Consider the following 9,533-nt stretch of genomic DNA (forward strand, 5'->3'; position numbering starts at 1 on the left):
CTATGATCTGTTCCTCATCAAATTATGGTATTGTTTTGCACTGCTGTAACTATATGTTATAATTATGTGGTTCTGTCAGTGTTAGTCTTTGGTCTGTCCTGTTTTCTGTGATATGACTCCGGAGAAACATTGTATCATTTCTTAATGCATGTATGCCTTTCTAAATGACAATAAAAGAGGACTGAGTGTTCTCATAATCTAAATCTAAGCAATGATGTACACAAACCAAGCTAATTACTTGCTTATACTGCTTTAGGGTTAAATACTGAGGGAGATCTTCTTAGGTCCACCTGGATCTGCCAGCAGGAAAGGTCATGACTGGGGGGAGTAATGTCAGAAGAAACCAACTTCCATCATCCAAGCCATGCTCTCTGCTTGCTGCTGCTGTCTGGCAGGAGGTACAGAAGCCTTAGGTCCCATACCACCATGTCCAGGAACAGTCAACCATCAGGCTCCTGAATCAGCGTGGAGAACTTCACCTCAGCTCTGAACTGATTCCACAACATTTGGACTCACTTTCAAAGACTCCACAACTCAAGTTCCCCGGTATTAATTAATTAATTAATCAATCAATCAATCAATCAATCAATAAATCAATTTATTTATTTATTTATTAGTATTGCACAGTTTGTCTTTTGCAGATCGGTCGTCAGTCTTTTGTGTGTGGTTTTTCATTGATTCTATCATATTTCTTTGTTTTACGGTGAATGTTGGCAAGAATAGTAATCTCAGGGTACAGATATGTTCTTTGATAATAAATTGACTTTGAACTTTGGGATCGTCATGACCACGGGCTGAAGTCCGGGTTTCCGCTCAGCAGAGTTGGACCACCAGCACCTGCCTCGACAGGGCAGCCGAGAAACTTCAGCCTGAAAGGCCGCGCGGCTCCCGGACTGCGGATTCCGCTCACCGAACCTGTGCTTGATCAGACCTCAGGCAAGGGCGGCAGTTTCAGGGGGAAAGGAGACATCGTCTGCCAGGAGAAAGGTAACTGGAGCTTTTTATTTGATTTGTTAGTGCGTGTGTGTGTGTGTGTGTGAGAGAGAGAGAGAGAGAGAGAGAGAGAAAATAGATGTGTTTGTGCACTGAATCAAAATCTCTTTTAGTACTACTGACATACTGCATGTCACGAAATGTGTTTTGTGACAGCAGTACAGTGCAATGTATAATGCATACTATAAATTATTATACATATAATATTAAATAAGTAGAGAAAAAAGAGTGGACAAAAGTAGTGAGGTGGTGTTCATAGATTCAATGTCCATTCAGAAATCTGTTGTCAGAGAGGAAGAAGCTGTTCATGTAAGCATGAAGTGGGTGTTTTCAGGCTGGAGTGTTTGTATTTTCCAGTTTTTTTATTAACTGAAATAAGTTTATACTCTTCACAACAATATTTTTCTTTTTAACAAGTCTCTGAACATGAGCATTGATACCTGTCAGGTTCAGGTCAATAACCTCGTAAGTCGTTGAACTGGTACTGGAGGTCATATCTGGTCCTGCACCCCTGCAGCAGGAAGGCTCAACCACGCTATCCTTCCAACAGTACAGCACAGGGACTGGCCCTTCGGCCCACACAATCTGTGCTGTACAGTGAGGCCTTCACTGGCCGGGGTCGACCATGGATGTTTCGACCGAGCTATCTACGTGGTGGATACGGAAGCTGGTAAAGCAAGCCGGGGCTGTGCGATACGGAGGGCAAGCTGCCGCCCTGGCAGCAGTTCTCCCCCTCTCCGCGCAGCTGATGAATCCGAAGAGACGGCAGACACTGACACAGTTTGGCTCCTGCGGCATCGCAGGAGCTGCCAGTCAGTGCTGAGCTCAGCGTAGATGGCCTTAGCGACTCCCAGCTCTGGATTTTCCCTCAGGGGGTTTGCTCCCGAAGCCTTCCCCGTGTGTGGATATATCCGTAAGGCAGTGGAGGTTTGCGATCAGAGTTTTCCTTCTCCTCGATGAACTGCCAACCACAGCTGACAAGCCCCGTCTGCCCAAAGTGCTGTACTACTGACATCTTATCCCTTCTACCTGCACAGAGTTCACATCTCTCCATTCTCTGCGTATCCATGTACCTATCTAAAACACCTCTGTCATATCTGTCTCCACTGTCAGTCTTGGCACCCATCTGTCTTTGTATAAAAACCTTGTCCTGCACACCCGCCTCCCCCCCCACCTTAAATGCATGTCCCCTAGCATTAGACCTTTGACCCTGTAGGTGGCTGTCTACCCTATCTATGCTTTTCATAGTTTGACAAACTCCTATCAGCTCTCCCCTTGGTCTCTGCTGCTCCAGAGAAAAGAGCCCTCGTTTGTCTAAACTCCGCTAACAGCATGTACCCTCTAATCCAGAGAGCACCCTGGCAAACCTCTTCAGCGCTCTCTCCATAGCCTCCACATCCTTCCTATGATGGGCGACCAGAATTACTTTCACTTAACCTGATGAAAGCCTTTCACTGTTAAAGTGCAATAAGACCCATCCACTGTGGTATCTGTAAGTTTACAGTAAAAATCCTTTATATTGGAGCACTACCATTTTGTCAATTGATCAGTGCAATGTATTCTAATTCAAATCAGACTGCGACGTGCTCAAAACGGCCAAATATCTGCCTGGATGAGTGGGAAAGCTCTTCCAGTTGCCACCTGTGCTGAGAGGGTTAATTCTCTCTCACTGGTCTCAACATGATGTCATCTTCAGAGAAGCACCTGAGCTTGTGTCAGCACACTGCACGCCAGGTCCTCCTGTTCTGACACGTTCCCGCAGTGAAGTACCTGTTCCTGGTACACTTGCTGTCTGCACCAGACGTCAGTGGGTCTATCGGTCAGACACGCGGTGCCCCGTGGCCAGCTTGCAACTCCTCGCCTTCAGCTTCTCCGACCGTTCCCCCAGAGGCCAGTGACTCTCAATGGGGCACAGCTCCGTATTAGCGAGCGGGCACCCACACCCTCAGTGTCCCATACCGCTGACAGTGCATGACATCTCAGAAAGACAGTGATCAAAATTCGAGCACGGCACACACACAGAATGCTGAAGGAACTCGGCAGGTCAATGCACTACTGCTCTACTCCTAGGAAACCAGCCTCCTATTTATGGACTGTGTCTGTGCTTCTCACTGCCACAGTAAATCAGCCAGGATAATCAAAAGACCCAACCCACCCGGGACATTCCTTCTTCTCCCCTCTCCCATTGAGCAGAGGATACAGAAGCCTGACAACACGTATCACCAAGCTGAGGGACAGTTTCTATCCTGCTGTTATCAGACTCTTGAACGCCTTGTACATTAAGATGGACTCGGCCTCACAACCTACCTCGTTATGATCTTGCACTTTATTGCATTGCACTTTCTCTGTAGTATTTACAGTTTATTCTGCATTTTTATTAGAAGATTGTACATAGAATACCAAAGCACAGTACAGGCCCTTTGGCCCACAACGTTGTGCCACCTTTTAACTTACTCCAAGACCAATTTAACCCTTCCCTCCTACATGGCCCTCTATTTTTCTATCATCCACGTGCCTATCTAAGAGTTTCTTAAATGCCCCTAATGTATCTGCCTTTACCACCACTCCTGCAAGAGTGTTCCAAACACCCGCCACTCTCTGTGTAAAAATACTTATCTCTGATATCTGTTGTGTATTTAACATTTCAGTAATATTGTAAATATATCATTTGATGAAGCATTCTTTCTTGTTTACACAATTCATTACGGGTCATATGTAAAATTACGTGTGTGAATGGCAAACATCATAATGCTACCACATCACAAGTGCGTGCACCACTAAAATTAAAGCGAAGTGCACACACTATCCCCAGCTCCATGTTTATTTTCTTCTGATCAGTTTTCGTTTTTGGAGTGACAGAAAAATAACAATATTGATGAGTAAGTTTTAAAACGAACCCGAGACAATTACCTACCTGTTGAAGTGCAGTGAGAAGTTAAAGTTTTTAAAAAAAGCACAGCACAATTTTTTTCTTCAGAAGAGGAGAAGACAGTTGAGATTTTTTTTTAAAAAGGCAGAATATGAACAAAATTCACGGGTTCGTAAGCACTGAGTATTGGGTAATAATTAATTAAAAGCTGAAATGGCTGGCTACATCAGAAAGATGGATGTGTTTGATTGCACAACAGAAAACTGGATTTTGTATACTGAACAAATTGAGCAGAATTTTGAAGTTCGTGATATAGTTAATAAAAAAACAAGTGCCAGTTTTGCTGAGAGAATTTGGTGAAAATGCATATAGTTTGCCCAGAAGTTTGACTGCTCCAATCGAACCAGCCGAAATGAGGTTTGCTGATGTCGTGAAAGTAATGCAGCACCATTTAGAACCAAAACCATTATTTATTGTAGGTTACATAAGTGGAATCAAAAGGAAGTAAACTCCCTTTTAGCTTACAAACAAGAGAAAATCTGCAGATGCTGGGAATCCGAGCAGCCCACACAAAATGCTGGAGGAACTCAGCAGGCCACTCAATGTTTCAGGCTGAAACCTTTGGCAGGACTGGAGAAAAAAGGCTGAGGAGTAGATTTGAAAGGTGGGGGGAGGGGAGAGAGAGATGCTAGGTGATAGGTGAAACTTGAAAGGGGAGGGATGAAGCAAAGAGCTTGGAAGTTGTTTGGTGAAAGAGACAGAAGGCCATGAAAGAAAGAAGAAGGGTGTGTGTGTGAAAGAGCACCAGAGGGAGGTGATGGATGGGCAAGGAGATAACATTGGAGAGGGACAAAGGGATGGGAAATGCTGAATGGGAGGGGGAAGATGGAGGCATTACTGGAAGTTTGAGAAATTAATGATCATGCCATCAGGTTGGAGGCTACCCAAACGGAATATAAGGTGTTGTTCCTCCAACCTAAATGTGGCCTTCTCCTGACAGTGGAGGAAGCCATGGACGGACATATCAGAATGGAAATGGGAAGTGGAATTAAAATGTGTGACCACTGGGAGATCCCTCTAGTTCTGGCGAACAGAGCATAGATGCTCTTGTGTGTTGCGCCATTTTAGCTTACGTAGCTGATTTGAAGGGATGGTTTGAGTATTGTCAATTCAATGATGGACTGAGAGATTGTGTAGTTTGTGGAATCTTACAAGAAAACATTAAAAATGGCTTCTAACTGAAGCACAACTGACAGTTAAAAGGGCAGTTGAAATTGTATCAATGGAAACAGCAGAGACGCAATTGAGTTGCAGTCAGGATTGAAAGTGAACGTGAACAAAATTGCAACTTCTAAACAGAAACTTGCATGGCCAGACAAATTGTGGTAACGTTGTGGCAGGGGCTCACATACTCCAGACCAATGCAGGTTTGAAATTTACAGAAAATGCAATAAAGTACGACACATACAAAGAGCATGTCAGGCAGACAAAAATAAATTGACTGCACAGGGAAGAGTAAAAGATGAAAATTCAAGCTGCAGTTTCAAAAAGTGCGCGAAACTGCATGCTAGTGATGAAGAATTGGATAATGACAAGAGTGACACAGGATTGGGTAGCCTTGAGATTTATAATGTGAAAAGTAGCAAGAGATAAGCAATATGGCTTACACTAGAAGTGAACGGCAAATTAATTAAAATGGAATTGGACACTGGCTCATCTGTTTCAGCCTTTCCACAAAATGAGTTTGAATGGTATTTCAAAGAAACTGAACTGAAGCCTGCAAATATCCAACTAAGAACTTATAATGGAGAAGAAAAACTCCTGTGGGAATGACATTCACAGCAGTAAAATATAACAACTAACAAAACAGCATTGTGAGGTTGCAATTGGCTGAGGTAACTACAATTTAATTGGAGATCTGTCCACCATTTGAATGCTACATCATCTGCAATAGAGTCAACTGAAAGCAAATTAAGAAAGGTACTGGATGATGCCACGGCAGTGTTCAAAGAAGATTCAATGGTTCAATAGTTCAATTTAACATCAGAGAATGTATGCAGTATACAACTTGAAATTCTTACTCTTCGCAGACATCCATTAAACAGAAAAGAATCCCAAAGCATGAATGACAGAAAATGATAGAACCCCAAAGCCCCTCCCCACTCCCGCACACAGGCAGCAGAAAAATATCAGCCCTACCCCATAACCCTCCCCCCAACTTGCTCCAGTAAAAGCATCAACTTCCCACCACCCACCGTGCAAAGCATTGGAAAAGTGGCATTGGAAAACTCAAAACATATCAAGGGTAAAATGGTGTTCAGTGAAAATGCCACACCCAAGATTTACAAAGCCCAGCTGGTTCCGTATACCACCTATGATAAAATAGCCAGTGAGCTGGATCACATGCAGGCGGAAGGAATTCTTTCTGAGTGGAGTCCAGTAGCCAAGAAGGATGGGTCTATCAGGGTCTGTGGTGATTTCAAGGTCACTATCAGACCAGTACTGCAAGTAGATCAATACCCTCTGCCCAGGATAGAGAATATCTTTGCAAACTTTTCTGGAGGGAAACACTTCAGCAAAGTGGACTTAGCTGATGCCTACCTACAGGTGGAGAGGAAGAAGAGTCCAAAGTGTTTCTCAGCATGAACACTCACCAAGGGCTTTATCGTTAAAACAGGCTTATTTTTGGAGTAGCAGCTGCACCTGCACCCTGGCAGAAAACTATTGTCCAGGTGCTGCAGAAGTGTCCAGGCACTCAGTGTTTCTGGATAGGTCAATAACTACATTAATGTCAGAGAAATGTATACAGTATACATCCTGAAATTCTTTCTCTTCACAAACATCCACAAAAACAGAGAAGTGCCCCAAAAACAGAATGACAGTTAAATGTTAGAACCCCAAAGGCCCCCCCAGCTCACCCTTCCCACACACAAGCAGCAGCAAGGCAATGACCCCCCTCCCCCACCAGCAAAAAAGCATCAGCTCCCTCTACCGAACACTCAAGTGTGCAGCAAACAACAATAAAGACACAGACTTGCAGTACCCCAACAACTACTCGTTCACCCGGTAATTCGACATACCACAGAATCTCTCTCTCTCTAATAAGGGAAAAAGGGGTGTCCCCATTTCACAGCAAGAGGGGAGACATAACACTGATTTACGATGTTAAAAGTCTGTTGCATCGCTCTTTCCAAGCTCTGCACTCAGAGAGTTGGTGCCGGAAAGGCTCAGATCTCTGGACGCACAATGCACGGCATCGAACCCACTGCTCCCGATGTTCCGTGTTCTCCTGCGATGCCTCAGTCGGGGCACCGGCCTAGAATCAGCATGTCTCAAGAGCCATGAAAATCTGGCACCCTGAAGGCACGCTGGTTTTCCAGGCCACGGCCTTGGGATATCAAAAAGCGGCCGGTCGTGAGGCCCTGAGAACTGGTCCCATTTCTGCAAAGAACCAAAATCAGAGTGTAACTCCAGGTCGGGGTCTTCAAAAGAACCTTGAAAAAGAAAAAGATATTAAAGATAGAAATAGAGCTGTTTCCAAAGATGCAAGCAAAGGACTCGCCATTTAGCGCCATCTTGACTTTCCGCCACCCCTCTGAGTCCTTGTTACCATTAATGATGACAAGGTACATCCCCAAAATCTCAAGACAGTGTTAAAAGAATTAGAAGATTATGGGCTCAAAGCATGATGCAAAAGTGTGAATTTTTTAACCAAGCATCAATTACTGTAGTCACATCATTGATGCACAAGGATTAACACAAATGTGCTGAGAAAATTCAAGCAATGGTGGATGCCCCAAGGGCAAAGGACATGTCACAGTTGTGGCTCTTCTCAGGATTTATCAATTACTATGACAGGTTCCTGCCAAACCTGGCTCTTGTGCTTCACCCCTTGAACTCATTACTACAGATCGGGAATAAATGGCAATGGACAAGGCAGTGTGGTGTGGCTTGCAAAGAGGTAAAGGAAATGGTGATGTCAGACACTACTCATACATCATGATCCACATCATCCAGTGAAGCTTGCTTGCGATGCCTTGCCTTATGGTATACGTGCAGTAATGTCTCATGTATTGAGTGATGGAAGTGAACGCCCCATTGCCTTTGCATTATATTTCCTTACCACTGCAGAGAAAAGTTATGCACTGATTGGTAGAGAGGCCTTGAGCTTGTTTTGGGGTGTAAAATATTTCAACCAGTACTCTGCTGAGAGAGAGTTTACCCTCATTACTGATCATCAACCACTGGTGTCCATGTTCAATCCACAGAAGGGTGCTCTACTGACAGAGATGGGCAGACTTGCAGAGATGGGCTCGGTTTCCTGAAGGACGCAATTACAATGTCAAGTTCAAGAAGACAACTGATCATGGAAATGCTGATGGATTGTCCCATTTACCCTTGAAAAAGGAAATACCTGAAAAAATTTACTAAAGCAGTTGTATTCTCCCTAACAGAAATCAAATGTCTCCCTTTTACAACAGAGATGATCCAAAGGGAAACCAGAAAAGATCCCACACCATCTCAGGTCTATATGGCCATGCGAAATGGCTGGAAAATGAAACAGAATTTCCAGTTCCCCCAATTTTACCAGCACCAGTATGAACTTGCCCTTGACGGGGTGCTTGATGTGGGGATTGAGAGTTGTTGTACCAAGCAAGCTGAGAGCTGAAGTGTTGGAGGAGCTACATGCCGGTCATCTAAGTGTGGTCAAAATGAAAGCATTGGTTCAAAGCTTTGTCTGGTGGCCTGGGATAGATCAACAGATCAAGCAGCTTGCCATGCACTGTCCAGGATGCCAATACATCCAGAAGATGCCAAGATCAGTGCCTCTCTATCCCTGGGAATAGCCTGCTTTGCCCTGGCAGAGGATTCATGTGGATTTTGCCAGGCCAATCATGGCCTCAAATTTCTTGGTAATAGTGAATACGGCTACAAAGTGGCCAGAAGTGTTCCTATTAGTCTCCACTACAGTGTTGCACACTGTTAACATGTTGAGAAGCCTCTTCTCAAGGAGTGGTGTTCCAGATCATTCAGTCAGTGACCATGGACCACAGTTTGTTGCGGAGCAGTTTCAGTCATTCCTGAAAGTGAATGGAATAAGACATATTACGTCTGCACTGTCAGTCAGTCAGTCAGTGGATGCCGTCCTGAATCCAGGATTGGTGGCTATGCACCTCCATCTTCTTCTTGTGACAGCACCAAGTACAGCCTCTCCTCCAGTTTGTTCTCGCTGGCCGCCTTGGCACTGCCCCGCCGCCGCCCCCGCCGAATTTGAGCCTGAGGCCGTGTCGGCCTCCAGCTGCGGCCACTTCTTCGAGCTCAGCCCTTCCTTAGGCGGAGGCCTTGGGCAGGTCCAGGCACATGGTGCAACGCCCAAGTTCATCATGTCTCTTCTAACTAGGTGCATAGCATACGATTTGTAGATACGTGGTGAGGCTTTAATCTCTTCCACGGAAGACGGCCGTTGGCTCACAAGGAGCTCATCCGCCCTTTGTCAGGTCTTGTTTTTTTTTTAAGTCCTGCTGGGTGTCCTCACACCCTCCTCACCAGACTGAATCACCCAGCTACAAATGGCTGAGCAGAAAGGTTTGTTCAGAGTCTAAAGAAAGCACTTTGAGCAATGTCAGCAGAACTCACTGTACTAACACTGAATCAGAAGCTTCCCAATTTC

Source organism: Mobula hypostoma, chromosome 25 (assembly GCF_963921235.1).
Source record: "Mobula hypostoma chromosome 25, sMobHyp1.1, whole genome shotgun sequence".
Classification (NCBI taxonomy): domain Eukaryota; kingdom Metazoa; phylum Chordata; class Chondrichthyes; order Myliobatiformes; family Myliobatidae; genus Mobula; species Mobula hypostoma.